General features: G+C 37.5%; 1 protein-coding gene across 2 annotated transcripts in view; it reads right to left on the reverse strand.

Annotated features, from left to right (window-relative positions):
* The window catches only part of PRKG1 (protein kinase cGMP-dependent 1), a 1,335,516-nt gene that overhangs the window by 524,065 nt on the left and 794,070 nt on the right, over positions 1-17,381 (reverse strand). The gene's annotated exons all lie outside the window — the stretch shown is intronic.

Genomic DNA, 17,381 nt, shown 5'->3' on the forward strand with positions numbered 1-17,381 from the left:
GTGTTGACCACCTGGTGATGTCAATGTGTAGAGTCTTCTCTTGTGTTGTTGGAAGAGGGTGTTTGCTATGACAAGTGTGTTCTCTTGGTGAAACTGTATTAGCCTTTGCCCTGCTTCATTCCGTACTCCAAGGCCAAATTTGCCTATTACTCCAGGTGTTTCTTGACTTCCTACTCTTGCATTCCAGTCCCCTATAATGAAAAGGACATCTCTTTTGGGTGTTAGTTCTAAAAGGTCTTGTAGGTCTTCATAGAACCGTTCAACTTCAGCTTCTTCGGCGTTACTGGTTGGGTCATAGGCTTGGATTACTGTGATATTGAATGGTTTGCCTTGGAAATGAACAGAGATCATTCTGTCATTTTTGAGATTGCATCCAAGTACCATATTTTGTACTCTATTGTTGACCATGATGGCTACTCCATTTCTTTTAAGGGTTCCTGCCCACAACAGTAGATACAATAGTCATCAGAGTTAAATTCACCCATTCCTGTCCATTTTAGTTCACTGATTCCTAGAATGTCAATGTTCACTCTTGACATCTCCTGTTTGACCACTTCCAATTTGCCTTGATTCACGGACCTAACATTCCAGGTTCCTATGCAATATTGTTCTTTACAGCATCGGACCTTGCTTCTATCACCAGTCACATCCACACTTGAGTATTTTTTTTTGCTTTGGCTCCATCCCTTCATTTTTTTGGAGTTATTTCTCCACTGATCTCCAGTAGCATATTGGGCACCTGCTGACCTGGGGAGTTCCTCATTCAGTATCCTCTCATTTTGCCTTTTCATACTGTTCATGGGGCTCTCAAGGCAAGAATACTGAAGTGGTTTGCCATTCTCTTCTCCAGTGGACCACATTCATATATTTTACCATTAGCTAAAACATCGTTTGAATCCTGGAGCTTCACCCTCTTATGTCTAAGGCCATTTCATGACAGATTAAGAAGCAAAACAAAACAGATTATGTAAAATGTAAACATTTTGACAAACCAAAATGATAACCACAAAAATTTTTAAGTGAGAAATATTTTGCAGCATGTTAGATAAGAATTAGTACCTTGAATAAAGCATACACACACACATCAGGGAAATAAACAGGGGCAGAAGAGTCATTTCTAGACTGTGCTCCTCAGTGCTTCAGATGATGATAGAAGGACACTGTGATGGGCCACCCAAGTTGGTAGGATTCCAGGTTCCTACCCTACCTCTCAGCCAGCTGAGTCTTGCTTTTATTGACTTTATATATTGGACTTTGGAATAAAGCTTTTGTTTGCAAAAAAAGTATACCAATGATATTAAAAACTCGAATGCCCACTGTTTTAAACATACCTTTGAAAGTGTTAATCACTCGGTCATGTCCAACTCTGCAACCCCATGGACTGGAGCCTGTCAGCCTCCTCTGTCCACGGGATTCTCCAGGCAAGAATTCTGGAGTGGGTTGCCATGCCCTCCTCCAGGTGACCTTCCTGACCCAGGGATCAAACCCTCCTCTCCTGGATTGTAGGCAGATTCTTTACCATATGAACCCCCAGGGAAGCCCAGACATACCTTTATGGACCCAGAAAAAAAAAAGTTTATAAATAAATGTTAATATATAAACAAAATTAATTTAAAAACTAATCACATTTTTATTATATACACAGAGAGACAATTGCCAAACTGATGTTAACAGATTATTTTATTATAACCAAAATTAATTAAAAAACTGCTTAATCACATTTTTATTATATACACAGAGAGACAATTGCCAAACTGATGTTAACAGATTATTTTATTTGCAAAAGGAAATAAGATTACCCTTATATTCTAACTTTCTATAATGAAACTGCCTTGTTTATATATATTTTTTACAATCACAAGTGAGGCTAGAAATAAGACAACTGATTTAAAACAAAAAACAACTGAGGCTGGAAGTTCTGTCCATTTTACTCTATCTCAGCACAGCTTATTGAGAAATAATTGCAGTAATCGACTCTTAATGTACATGTGTTCATCCTACTTTTAGAATCAAACAGTAATACCAAAAAGGAACACAGTTTAAGAGTTTACTTTCTAGACTGCTTTTGAAAAAGTCAAATGTGATGAAATAATTAATTTTCTTAGCACTCCATTTCACTTTGAATTTTAGACAGGTACAGAATAAATAGTAGCATCTATCAAATTTACATATAAAAGAATAGATAGCATAGTAAATAATACAACCCAATGTCTTTATTATGGGCAAATTTAGGTCACCACTCGAGAAACTCTTTCTTCCTGAAATGTGTTGAGTTCTTTTGATTGCTGACTCGGTTTCAAATGATATGACCTAGGTAGCCTACAACTAAAAAGATGAATAGATTACAGCATTTTATACTAGTGTTGCCCAAGACCAATGCAATGCAAACCAAAGATTCTATTTTAAATTTTTTACTAGCTGTATTAAAAATAAATAGTTGGAAAGAAACTTTAATAATATTTTACTTAACTCAATATATCCAAAAAGTACCATGTTTATATATAATAAAGATAAAAATTATTAATGATTATTTTACATTTTCATATTAACTTTTTTAAGTCAGCATGTATTTTATACTTATAGCACATCTCAATTCAGACTAGCATTTCAAATGCTCAATAGCCACTTGTGGCTAGGGGTTACCATACTGGACAACTCAACTATACAATACTTAAAACATAAAATTATAAAGGAGTGTCTTCCCTTGGTATAGAAAGCATTTCATATCTCCCCCAATCATTCTACAGCAAACACAAAAACTTTTATATGTAATTTGTTCCTGTCTTATCTATTCTATCTACTTCTCTTCAAAGTAGGCCTCTGAGTTCAGCCAAATCACTTTCCTCAGTTTCCTGAAAAAAAAAACAAAAAAAAAAAACCTGCCCGACAGCCTGACTAAATTTTTTCTATCCTCCAAGGCTCAACACAAACCCCGTCATCTACAAGAATGTACTCCTGATTATTCTACAAGTCCTACAGCATGCAATATCTATATCATTGCTTTTGATGTTTAATTGTAGATGGTACTACTTTTAATTATCATTTCTTTTGAATTCTAATATTCCTGAGAATAAGGATCATGTTTTATATTTCCTTGTCTGTCTCCAATATTACCTAGTATTTTGAACATATTGAATTGAAACACTTTATGTAAGTATTCTGTATTTTAAATTTTATTTTCTGTCTCAAAATTTACGTACAGAACATTTGAACTTAAAAAAAAACAAAACAGGAAAGAAAGGAAAAGGAATGAAAAAACCAAATAAATGCAAAGAAAAAGAACTAACTAATAATTAAAGTTGTTGAGGCAAGAAATGAGTTGGTCATAAGGGTCTCATTATTGGAAGACAGTGTAGTTAGCCACTTGTTTGGGAAATAAGGAGAATTTCTATACCAAGCAGACAGTTAAATTTTATGATGCCATTCTAAGACTGTACATAAGAAAGCTAATGTGTGAAAATCCAAATTTACAATGCATCTGTTATTTCAGGATCTGTCAGTCTGCAAAACAGCACTGGTTAAATAAATAAATAATTGGACAGCTTTTAAAAGACCTGATTAGCTTCTATTTATCCCCAACTATAAAGTTAACTTTGACAAAGCTGGTTTGCAGTTTTAACATAAAGCAGGTATAAATCTAATCAGTTGTGCAAAAACAGCTTTGGCTTATAAGACAAGATGCTGACTGGACAGTTTTTGGAAGTTATTTTAATACCAATAGATCTCTAGCTTCGACTTAAATGTAGATTGCTAAAGAGATTATTTACTCTGTGAGACCAGAGAAGGTTTGCCTCCCACCACACCCCAGTCCAACCCTGAATGATCTCATTTGCCAAGAACAAAAGACAATACCAGGCAGTCATCCAACAATCTGTTCTCTAGATGGTTGATATCAAACACCATTGATCTGCCCCTAACAGCACTTCAGAGAGGATCATCCTCTTCTTAATTGTCCAGAGGGCATGCATAGCTTAATAACTGAGAAGCTTTTGCCTCCATATTAGCTTGAAACCTCAGAGGCAGAAGGATTAAAGCAAATTCACAAGTTCAGAATCAGTTAACTCAATTCCTCAGTAGTAAAATTCTTATTCTATACATCTAAAAGCAGAGATTCCATACTTCTAGAGAGAGATTAGTATCAGTAGCTGATTCACATGTGTATGTATTTTTTGTAATTGAGTTCTGATTTTCTTCCAAACCATAATTGAGAGGGCTAATGTTCCAAATTGAATTGCCTCGTCATTACTGGTGCCCGTGGGGAGCCAATACATACTCATCTAACTCAGCACTGCCTTTCCAGTGACAGCACACCCTCAGAAGAAACAGTTTCTGAATGTCTGATCTAAATTAGTCCATATTAAAGACTTATGTTTGCATTATTTAAATAGCTTATCTGGAATTCATGCTACATTCTCCTGAAAGTTAATTTGAAGGGAGATAAAATCTCACTTTAGTGGCAGAAGATATTCATGGTGACCACTCTAATAACGGGCACTTTCTTTGTGACAGTCTAAAAGTTCTGTAAGTTTGGCTGAAGGTCCAATGGTTCAGCTGGTGATGGACTGAAGAAACAAACAAATACAAAGTCCCACAAGGTACAGAGTCCAATTTTGCTCTGAAGGCAGAGAGACCTGAGTTCTAATCGAAGACTTCCTGAAGTTAGCCTTGTGTCCTTGTTAACTCACTTAACTTCAGTGGACTTCAGTATTACCCTGTGTTAATGTTCAGGTTAACCATTAATATTAAATCACCCATTTAGGGGGCTTTCCTAGTGGTCAGGTGTTTAAGAATCTTCCTGCCAATGCAGGGGATGGACACAATTTTGACCCCAGGTCTGGGAAGATTCTACATGCTTCAGGGCAATTGAGCCTGCCAACCAGAATTACTGAGCCTGTACATGTCAACTACTGAAGCCCATGTACCACAACTAATGAAGCTCATGCGCCCTAGAGAAGTTACTACCATGAGAAGCCCACACATCACAACAAGAGTAGACCCACTCACCACAACTAGAGAAACCCATGCACAGCAATGAAGACCCAGCACAGCCAAAAATAAAGCAAACAAACAAAATATCAACCATCTGGGTGAGTGATTCCTCAGGCAAGTAAAAGGAAAAAGTGGCTACCACATGGTGGGTCCCTAACAGGAGTTAATGAACTCCTTGTGACTGAATGGGTCATGTAGCCAGAGAATTATCAATAAGACCTGAAGTGACATTGCAAGACGGATCAGGATGGAAAAGTGAGGCTTGTTTGAAGGGTTAAGGACTAGATCCAAATAACACAAAGGACCAAGCTAGGTCGGAAAAGAGGCTCACTGAGTGAGACTTTCTGATTGCAGTCAGAGAATCACAAGCAAAGTAACAGCAAAGCAGGCACCTGGGGAATAACTAATTCCAGAAAAAAAATCAGAGGAGTCACAGAAAACATGGCCCAAAGGATAAAATGAACCAATGACTGTTTGGTTCAAAAAGGACCTCCCATCCAGAGCTAAAGGGTCTCTGTTAAAATGAGTTTAGGATTCATAAGAATCCTAACAAAGTTCAAAATAAAGCAGCAAAATCAGAGTGAAAAAAAAAGAATGTTCACGAGCTCCAGCGAAACAGATCTTGCCATGCTACCAAATACAGGTAGAAACTCGAAGGGTTAAAAAATTTACATTAATGAAGAAATCCATTTTACAGTTTACAGTTCATATTTTAAAAACCATGCTAATTGAAATAGAGTTGCCCTGGGCCATTAAATTATAAAAGATATACTCTTACTATGTCAGTTGAAGCATATGCTTTAAAAATGTTAAAGCTATCAGCAAAACATTTATTAAGAGCTTACTATATTCAAGACATAGGACCCTGTAAATGAAATCTAGACCCACATAAAGTTGACTCTTTTTGACTACATGCCTATTGGTATAATGGTCAGGCCAGTGATTTTGAGGGCAACTAACTGTACTGAGAAAATATAATTGAACAGATTGTCTCAGTTTTGCCTGATTTGTACAGAGAGGCTTTGCTTCTCACAATTTTGGGAACAGTTCTGTTACAATTGATTTTGCCATACAGATATGAATAGCTCATCTAAGATTCTTTTATGCTTGGATTTTTCCAAAAGGCAATTCAATAGGAATTGACATTTTAGAATTCAAGCAAACAGGGATTTAGAAATTCTCATCTTTATAGACACAAGTATTTTGACATATATAGGTTTTGATCATTATATAATCACTTTTTGAATATTTTCTTCCATGAAATTGCTTCTGTATTTTACCAAATTTTTACTAATTTTACTAATTTTTACTAACTATATGCATATGTGTTCATATGGTCAAGCACAAAAGCACTATCTTGAAAAAGAGTCAAAGGCCCCTCAGGTAAGAGTTGCCAGGTAATATTCAGGATACCCTATTTAATTTGAGCTTGAAATAAGCAAGTTCAAATTAAACTGCTATATTCCCAATAACTTACTAAAAGATTAGATTTCATTTATAATTTAACTAAGCACCAAATGTATGAAGTGCCAATTGTTTGTTACTAAATTCAGTATCACTAGTTTCTTTTACCCAAGTAACAGGCAAAACACTAATATTAGAGCTTTACAGTACTATATAAAAGGTGCACATAAAATAATAATAATATATACATATATAATATAAATATAGCAATGTATACACACACACACACACATATATATGTATTCTCTGTCCCAGTACCTGAGAGCTCCTTGTAAATAGGGATACTAAGAGAATCTTTTGTTCTAATATCCAGTCTTTGATCCCAATTCCTGACAGAGCTTCTAAGACCTTTATAACTTCCTGATGATTGTAGTAGCTGACATAGAGTTCCTAAGTACGTTGAAATTTTCTGGGTGAAATGAGGGTCTTTTGCATTAATGACAACCCCTGGTGGGCTCCCGAATGGGAGCTAGGCGCCAGAAAGACCAAGCCATAATTAGAGGTTTGGAAACTTCATCCCTATCCCGTTCTCTGGAGAGGAGAGAAGGGTTGGAAGTGGAGTTAATAACCGCTCATGCCTACATGATAAAGCCCCAACAGAAATCCTCCGAGCACGAGGCTCAGAGAGCTTCCAGGTTGTGAATATATCCAACCTTCCAGGAAGGTGGGACACCTCAACTCCTCAAGGACAGAAGCTCTGGTGCTTGAGACCTTCCAGACCTCGCCATGTGTATCACTTTGTCTGGCTGTTCATCTGTATCCTATATTATATCCTTTAAAATAAGCCAGTAAATATGTGTTTCCCTGCATTCTGTATGTCATTCTAGCATATCAACAAATCCAAGCAGGAGGTCATGGGAACCCCAGTTTATAGCCAGTTGCTCAGAAGCACAAGTAACAAACAACCTAGACTTAAAACCAACATCTCAAGTGTAGGGGAGCAGCCTTGTGGGACCATGCCTTTGACCTGTGGAATCTGATGCTTACTCCACTGAAAAATACCAGAACCGAACTGAACTGTAGGACATCCAGCTGGTGTTGGAAAATTGTCTGATGCGTGGAAAACACACATAGCTTGTGTCAGAAGTGTTGTGAGTGTGGTAGGACTGTGAGAGTAAAGGAAAACACAGGAGAGTTTTTCTAAGACAGCATGTCACAGACAGTGAAATCAAACACTGCAAAATCTTTTCAGTGATGCTGACAGTTGCAGCAATACTTAACTACAAAATCTGCTGGGTGCAAAGAAGGAAAGCATACAGTTTTGTGAAATTGTACACCTGGGTAGGGTTGCCAGATTTAGCAAATAAAATGCAGGATGCATAGAGAAACCTGAATTTCAAAAAAACTGAAAAAATTATGTCCCATGCAATACTTCAGATAACTTGTGCTACAAAATTATTTGTTGCTTATCTGAAGTTCAAATTTAATTGGATATTCTATATTTTTTTTCTGGCAACCTTGTATCTGAGGGGCCTTCATCTAGTCTGAAGGCTCAAGAAAGGTGTCCCTGAGGAGGTAGACTGTTCTGAAATGATTATGAAATATCTTTACAAGTTTTATGGGAGGGATAAAAATGTCTTACAAGGAGATCCATGCCCTACATTAAATTCAAAGGGTTATCATTTGTAAGGCCTGATGGCCCGAGTTAGTTTGATTCCATTATGTTTTGATTCCTAACTGCAGAGTTTTTTCCCCAGAGCTCTTGACACAGTATCTCTGTGATCTTTGGACTATCTTTCCTATGAGACAATAAACTCCTAAAGGCAGTAAACACTTCCTCCCCTATGATAAACCCAAAGGCTAGCTCAGTGCTAGACACATACATCTTAGAGCATTAATGTTTTAAATATATAGGATAATTTTTAACTGTGATTCATGGTAAAGTGGCCATTAGTCAATCATTGTAAAATTGTTACAAAATTAAATATATTTATTCTATTTTAATCCCTGTTAGGTTCTCTAGCGATTTCACATTAAGCTCAGATTTATAAAACCTTCAGATGAAATTTATAAACACATTATTTGGGTGTAAGTTGGTTGTGGGATCATACCTGCAGAATTATGGCTAATATTTAGAGATTTAAAATCAAATACTTATTAAACAGAGATATAGCTTTAATAAACTTTAAGATCAAATTCATAAGTCCCTCAAATAAAGTGCTGCAAAGCCTTTAAAAAAATCACATAAACCTGATTAAATGTTAGAGATTGGCATCAATCCCCTGAGGACCACTTTAATATAACAAGAATTAGAGTTGAATGTTCCACCAGTAAATCTAGGAAAAAATACTTGAGAATGATATATTGAGAGGTTAAAACTGGAGTTACGTATTTTAATCAGCTGTAAATCTAAAGTGTATACAGTTGGAGCTGGCACCTTACATAGTAAACAACTTGCTAGACATTGGATTGCCCCTGCCCCTCAATTCATATGCTGAAGCCTTAACCCCCAGTAGGACTGTACTTGAAGATGGGGCTGCTGAAGAAGTGACAAAGATTAAATGAGTCATAAGAGTGGAATTCTAGTTCAATAGGATTGGTGGACTTCTAAGAAGAGAGAGAGAGAGACCTCTTCCACTCATGCTCCAAGGGAAGGCCATGTAAGCACACAGCACGAAGGCAGCTGTCTGCAAACCCGGAAGGGAATCCTCATCAGAACTCAACCAGGCTGGTACTCTGACTCAAGACCTCCAAGTTCCAGGACTTCCAACTTAAACTGCTGCTTAAGCCACCTGATCCATGGTTTCTTGTTACAGTAGCCTGAGCAAACTAACAGAGAACTGAAATAAAGAACATTAAGCATTTTCTCATAGATGCCAGACACTGCAACCTGCACTACCCAGTTCAGTATTCATTCCTGAAATGTCAGTGATTTAGTGTATGTATGTTTCATAATCTCAACTTCTCAACTTTAACCTTGTCTGGCTTCCAAACCAATGAAAGGCAGGACATTTCTAGGCAAATCCACTAAACCTTATATGAAATCACAACAGACAATCACCGTATAGTTTAAGCAAAAGTAAAAAGAGTAGTGGACTTCACTACACTTTCCAATAGATTCCGTTCAGTTCAGTTCAGTTGCTCAGTCATGTCCGACTCTTTGTGACCCCATGGACTGCAGCATGCCAGGCCTCCCTGTCCATCATCAACTCCTGGAGCTTACTCAAACTCATGTCCATCAAGTTGATGATGCCAACCACACATTCATCCTCTGCCGTCCCCTTCTCCTCCTGCCTTCAATCTTTCCTGGCATCAGGGTCTTTTAAGATGAGTGAGTTCTTTGCATCAGGTGGCCAAAGTATTGGAGTTTCAGCTTGAACATCAGTCCTTACAATGAATATTCAGGACTGATTTCCTTTAGGATGGACTGGTTTGATCTCCTTGCAGTCCAAGGGACTCTCAAGAGTCTTCTCCAACACCACAATTCAAAACCATCAATTCTTCAGTGCTCAGCTTTCTTTATACTCCAACTCTCACAATTATACATGACTACTGGAAAAACCATAGCTTTGACTAGACAGATCTTTGTTGGGAAAGTAATGTCACTGCTTTCAATATGCTGTCTAGGTTAGTCATAACTTTCCTTTCAAGGAATAAGTGTCTTTTAATTTCATGGCTGCAGTCACCATCTGCAGTGATTTTGGAGCCAAAATAAATAAATAAAGTCAGCCACTGTTTCCACTGTTTATCCATCTATTTGCCATGAAATGATGGGACCAGATGCCATGTATCTTAGTTTTCTGAATGTTGAGCTTTAAGCCAACTTTTAGGTGTTAACCAAAGGTAATCTAAAATTGGTGAATTATTTAAGAGAACTTTCACAAAGAATAATGAAAACTCTAGTAGTGTCTGTTTAGATGCTATTTTTAGAACTACACGTATCCTTAGTTATCTGACTGGTGGAATTACATATTTGTCAGTTTATAATACCACATAAAGGTGCCTTAAAAATATTTTCAGCTACCTGAATAAAAGCATGTAATAAATTTGAGGATCTTCATAAGATTTGTAGCATTGTTTTCATGACCTGTTTTCCCTCAAACATGCAATTTAAGATAGCAAAATATTTTTCTGAAAAATAATCATTTAAAAAAATAACAGTTCTTGTGCGGACTTTTTTTTAATTGAGATGCTACTATTCAGACTCACTTATATCCCTTCCCAAAATGAAGAAGGTTTGACCATAAAAGGCATTTAGTAAAATAGAATTTTCTGCAGGAAATACACTCTTGCTATAGGATGCCCATAGAAAAATAAAATGTCAGCCAAGTACCAGTGTATTAAAAATAACATAAACAAGTTGAGTATCACACAGACTAGAACATTCCCTTTAGCAATCTCAGTGTATTTTACCCCATGGGCCAACCTACATGACAAGTCAAATTATAAAGAAAAACTGTTGTATAATGAACACAGAATCAGAAAAAGAGATCTGGTTAGTTATACTGAATGTTTAAGGACATCTATACCAAAAAGATCTTCATGACCCAGATAACCACCATGGTGTGATCACTCACCTAGAGCCAGACATCCTGGAATGCAAAGTCAAGTGGACCTTAGGAAGCATCACTATGAACAAAGCTAGTGGAGGTGATGGAATTCCAGTTGAGCTATTTCAAATCCTAAAAGATGATGCTGTAGAAGTGCTGCACTCAATATGCCATCAAATTTGGAAAACTCAGCAGTGGCCACAGGACTGGAAAAGGTCAGTTTTCATTCCAATCCCAAAGAAAGGCAATCCCAAAGAATGCTCAAACTACCACAAAATTTCACTCATCTCACACACTAGCAAAGTAATGCTTAAAATCTGCTATGCCAGGCTTCAACAGTACATGAACCATGAACTTCCAGATGTTCAAACTGGATTTAGAAAAGGCAGAGGAACCAGAGACCAAAGTGCTAGCATCCGCTGGATCATCGAAAAAGCAAGAGAGTTCCATAAAACCATCTACTTCTGCTTCATTGACTATGCCAAAGCCTATGACTGTGTGGATCACAACAAATATGGGAAATTCTTAAGGAGATGGGAATACCAGACCTCCTGACCTGCCTCCTGAGAAATCTGTATGCAGGTCAAGAAGCAACAGTTAGAACTGGACGTGGAACGATGCTGGGAGCCAACACACGAGACCCTAGCCATGACAAGGCCATAAGGGAGAAAACCTGACAGGCAAGGCGGATCAGGTTTTCAGGGGTTTCGAAAAGCTGCCCCCGGCGCTCACCTTAAAGATGATATCTGTCTTTCTGATGTCTGCCTCAATGGACTACTCCCTAATTTCTCTGACACAGGCAGGAAGGCCTTACCCAATCTCTTCCCAAATAAGAATCAATTTAGAACTTTAATCAATAAGTTTCCCAGGTGGTAGTATTTTATGAGATTATTCAGGGTGAAAGGAGTGTTTTAATTTAAACTCCTTTGCTGGTAGTTTGTTAGCCAAATGCATTTATGCCCTTGGTACTAATATGCATGATTGCTTATAATATCCTAATCATAAAATAGCATAAAGAACCTGATTATATAAAAGCCCTAATAGATATAGAGCCCTTTTAAGGAGTAAAGGAGTCCTATTAGAAAACATAAGAATAATTATTCTATAGGTGGTTATTGGGTTGTGATTTGCTTGCTGTGTTTTTGCTTGCTATATTTTTGCCTTTAATGTGCTAAGGTTGTGTTATAAAAACCATTGCTAATATAGTTAAAGATCTAGAGAAATAAGAACTTAGCCCTAGTGTGGTAACGAGATGGTTGTTAATTGTCAGTCAGGAGTGCTAGGCAGAAGTTGCCTCACCAAAGTCGCAGAGTCAGTATGGGGTAAACTTCTTAGATAAACGCTACTGACAACTTTTGCAGAAAGATTAATTTTTGTATTAACAAGAATATAATTCTACTCTGTACTATTTCCCTATGACACTGTTACCTTTCAGTTAAGGTCACCATAAAAACAGAAAATAGGTTTACATTCACCTGACCTGCATAAAATGTTCATAGCCCCAAGGCCAGAAGATGATGTGCTAAGAATTACTATAGAATTAGAAAGCAAAAAATCCTGCTTTTCCTAAAAATCAAAATAATGTAATGCTAATCCTGTGTAATCATGAGTAAGTATCTTGTACCTTGAAAACGTTCTGTGAAAGGGTATAAAACCAGTTGTCAAAAAGTAAAACACAGACTTGGCCCTATTAAGGCTAGTCTCACATGTCTCTCTCTCTCTCTCTCTCTCTCTCTCTCTCTCTCTCTCTCTCTCGCCGATGCAGTTCATCCTGAGGGTATCCCCTGGATCCCGCCGAGGTTGGACCCCAGCAGAACAACAGACTGGTTCCAAATCGGGAAAGGAGTACATCAAGGCTATATATTGTCACCCCTGCTTATTTAACTTATATGCAGAGTAGATCATGCGAAATGCTGGACTGGATGAAGCACAAGCCAGAATCAAGGTTGTAGGGTGAAATATCAATAACTTCAGAAATGCAGATGACAACACCCCTCTGGCAGGAATCAAAGAAGAACTAAAGAGCCTCTTGATGAAAGTTAAAGAGGAGAGTGAAAAAGTTGGCTTAAAATTCAACATTCAGAAAACTAAGATCATGGCATCTGGTCCCATCTCTTCATGGCAAATAGATGGGGAAACAATTGGAAACAGTGACAGACTTTATTTTGGGGGGCTCCAAAATCACTACAGATGGTGACTGCAGTCATGAAATTAAAAGACACTTGCTCCTTGGAAGAAAAGCTATGACCAACCTAGACAGCATATTAAAAAGCAGTGACATTACTTTGCCAACAAAGTTTCATCTTGTCAAAGCCATGGTTTTTCCACTAGTTATATATGGATGTAAGAGTTGAACTATAAAGAAAACTGAGTGCGGAAGATCTGATGGTTTTGAACTGTGGTGTTGGAGAAGACTCTTGAGAGTACCTTGGGCTGAAAGGAGATCCAACCAGTCCATCCTAAAGAAAATCAGTCCTGAATATCCATTGGAAGGACTGATGCTGAAGATGAAGCTCCAATACTTTGGCCACCTGATGAGAAGAGCTGACTCATTTGAAAAAACCCTGATGCTGGGAAAGACTGAAGGCGGGAGGAGAAGGGGATGGCAGAGAATGAGATGGTTGGTTGGCATCACCAACATGATGGACATGAGTTTGAGTAAGTGCCCGGAGTTGGTGAAGGACAGGGAAGCCTGGCGTGCTGCAGTCCATGGGGTCACAAAGAGTCAGGCACAACTGAGTGACTGAACTGAACTGGACTGATCAAAACACTGTTCAAATCAGAATGTTTAGTCTTTTGACTACACTCCTTTTTCTCTTCAGTGATACTAGATGGATACTGCTGATACGAGGGGGCCAATATGAAAATATTATCAAGTGAATAATCACCTCTCTGGAGAGTCAAAATTTATACTTAGCTATTACTGGACTAGAAATAACAGAATAACAACATTATTAAAGGCCAGGGATCATGGTTCTACTGCTACTGTTGTTGGTTATTGTTTATTCGCTAAGCTCTATTCAACTCTTTTGCAACCTCATGGACTGTAGCCCACCAGGCTCCTCTGTTCATGAGATTTTCCAGGCAAGAATACTTGAGTGAGTTGCCATTTCTTTCTCCAAGGATCTTCCCAACCCAGGGATCAAACCCCCATCTCTTGCATTGGCAGACAGATTCTTTACCACTGAGTCACCAGGGAGACCTTTACACATCTTGAGAAAATAAGGGGCTTTCTTGGTTCTAGGTGTATACACTTAATGGAACTAGATTTGGTGATTTCTAGGGTCCTTTGTGGCCTTGATGTCTGAAAATTCAAGGCGTTATATGCTGGAAAGATTAAAAAGTCATTTACTACTTACTGTCAGTATTTGATTAAAGTTTCCTGCAAACTGCCATTAACAGCTTATAGACTTCAAAATAAAAACTATGAATTTATTGGGACTTATCTCATTCTCCCTTGAGTGTCTATGTCCTGAGGCATTCTCATATCCATGCCTTCAGGTATCCTAGCACAGCCTCTTGTGATTTTTGGCAGAACCTGAGAAGAAGGCTCTCTGTGGGAAGCCTGCTAAGGCAATTTCCACCTCAGATTAGTGAGCAGCTTCCTTCAACAGCTCAACCCCAGAGTGCCCAGTGTCACATGCGGAAAACATGACAAAGACAGCCTGCTCCTTAGCAAAGGAGGTGCATTCTTTGTCACACAAGGCAAATGCCTGCATATTTTTCAGTCTGAGTCAGTAATGACTATGAAATGCATGTGATATGATTGGTGTTGAACTCTTTCTATATACATCTGAACAACTTCTGACTAGAGAAAAATATTTTATTCTTTTTTTCTGCTTAATAGTTGGAAATGCTGACTTCTCTGACAAGTAAAGACCCTCAGTGACCCCAGATTAAATAATAGTACACTAAGATCTGTGTCTCCAGGCTATTGGGTGCCATTGGTATAGATTGAGAATGACAAGACATTAATAATTCTTTAGAAAATTGAGGTGGTAACCAGAACAGCTGTCCTTCAAGTTCCTACAAAAGTTCTGTAGACTAAACACAGACCATGAGTATATGGGGAAAATAATATTTTGTTTTGTCAGACCTAAATGGCAACTCCTCTGGGGACCAAAAGAATACTGACCACAAACATGCCAGCCCCCTTCATGGTGGAGTAAATGCTTTAAAGTAAGAAGGTATAAAGGTGGGTGGAGAGAACTTCACAGTGAAGCACAATTTCTGAGTCAAAGGTGGAACTCCAAGGCAGAAGAAAGAATGGCAAGAAAGTGAAGGGAACCCCATGTTGATAGCAGACACCAGATAGCTAAGTTTTTTTTTTTTTTTAATGTAAACTAGTCTTAACCCCTACACTTGCCCAGGTGCTCACAACACTTGTATGAGTTATTTAGCTTATCTTGTGCAAAATATGCAATCCTGTTTATGTGCCTAAATAGGAAGAGGATGCTTTCAAAGATCGATATTCAGTTATCAAAGCAACTACTTAACAATTTATCAGTTTTAATATAAAAAGCTACAAAATAAGCACAAGGAAAAGAGCCTGACTTTGGGCACAGTTTTGTGCTTAAGACTATGCTGCTACTTAGCAGAGATGAGATCACAGGCAAGTTACTTAATCTTCTTATCTCCTCTTCCTCATTTGTAAAATGGGGATAATACCATCTATCTCATATGACTTTTATAATTTATTATTATTTATTAAGAGAAATAAACAAATAAATAAATAATCTCAAGTCCTAGAGAGTGCCTGGAACATAAGACACAATCAATAAACATTGCTTCTTCATTTCCTCTAGATAGGAAAAATGATGATATCATTAACCACCACTTGTTTTTCTTCTCCCTGTCCATATATTCAAAACATGTCAGTACCATTAAAAATATTATACATAAACTTAGGTAATGATATCATTCACTTAAAAACATAAATTATTTATAGGTACATATATACATATGTATATATTTGCTGCTAGTAGGGAGAAAAGAGTTCCAGTAATAATTTAATGTTTCTAAAAATGCATACTATATGCTCTAAAAGCACTAATATAACTAATGTTATTTTCAATCCTGTACTTATAACACACTATCTAGTTCACTAATTTTTATAAGTATCATGTCACCTAATAAATTAGTGAGACAAATTAATAGTTGTATCATCATTGCAAAAAATCTTTTCCCAATGATTGGCCAGATATTTTCAAAATTGACTCTTAAAGATGATACCTTTACATGAAGTGGTGGTGGGAAAGAGGGAATGAAGCAAACTGTACTTTTGGTTTCTATTTTGAATCTTTAGGATGCTTCCCTAATAGTTGAGAAAATTTATTTAACTTTCATCAAACATATAATTGTCTTCCTAAGACTTACATTAAGATGAAGTAATAAGTCTGCTTTATTGTAAGTATACTGTTTCCTTTAGAGCCTGGCAGCTATAAAAATAAAAACTCAAAATCTTTTTTCTGAACTGAGGTTGAAAATTTGTCTCCAATCATTTTCACAAAACCACTTAGAAGACAGCTGTTTTGCAAATTAATTTTTCATGAAGCTCTCTAAGGGTCGATGTGCTTGTATTAGCCACCAAACATGTTCAACTTCTGAGACAACCAGAAGATTCATGATTAATGTGACTTGGTATTTTTCCTAACGTTTACTGTACCAGTCAATAGTGGTTAATGCAACAGCTTCCAGTAAGAGCTACCTTAAAAGCCTGGAAACATCTAGCCATAAACAACCAAAGTGTATCTGTTCTTCCTCCGTACCTAAGAAATGTTTTTCCTATACAAACAAGAAGAATATATGCAAAAGTCTAATACAGGAAAGTACATCACTATTTTTATGTAAAAGTGTGGCAAATTAGACTAGAGAGACAGATTGGGTAGAATATCACAAGACTGACAGCAGGAGTCCTGGGCCCTTGTCTTTGCTCCAATACTAGCTGTGGTTCCTCTGATGCATCTCTAACTTGAAACTAGTTTCCTTAGCTAATAGCAGAATTGCTCTGTCAGCAGAGCTAAGATGGGGACTCAGAAACAACAGCCTATATAGGTGCTGTGGCCCAGCCAGCATGGAGTCAAGTTGCAGTTCTTCCACTCAAGGAGCTTCAAGACCCTGGGCTCATGCTCATTACTCAAATTTGCAGCCATCAGTCTCCTTCTAACTGAAAGGAGTAGGGCAGTAGGAGCAAGTTCACATCGGTGGGACAACTGAATGAAATTTCATGACTCAGGCCATAGTAAAAATGCAATAAATATATTAGCTTACTTATTAGCTGTAAGTAGTATTACTATAGTTCAGTTCAGTTCAGTAACTCAGTCGAGTCCGACTCTTTGTGACCCCATGAATCGCAGCACACCAGGCCTCCCTGTCCATCACAAACTGCCGGAGTTTACTCAGACTCATGTCCATCAAGTTGGTGATGCCATCCAGCCA

Source organism: Odocoileus virginianus, chromosome 7 (assembly GCF_023699985.2).
Source record: "Odocoileus virginianus isolate 20LAN1187 ecotype Illinois chromosome 7, Ovbor_1.2, whole genome shotgun sequence".
Lineage (NCBI taxonomy): Eukaryota > Metazoa > Chordata > Mammalia > Artiodactyla > Cervidae > Odocoileus > Odocoileus virginianus.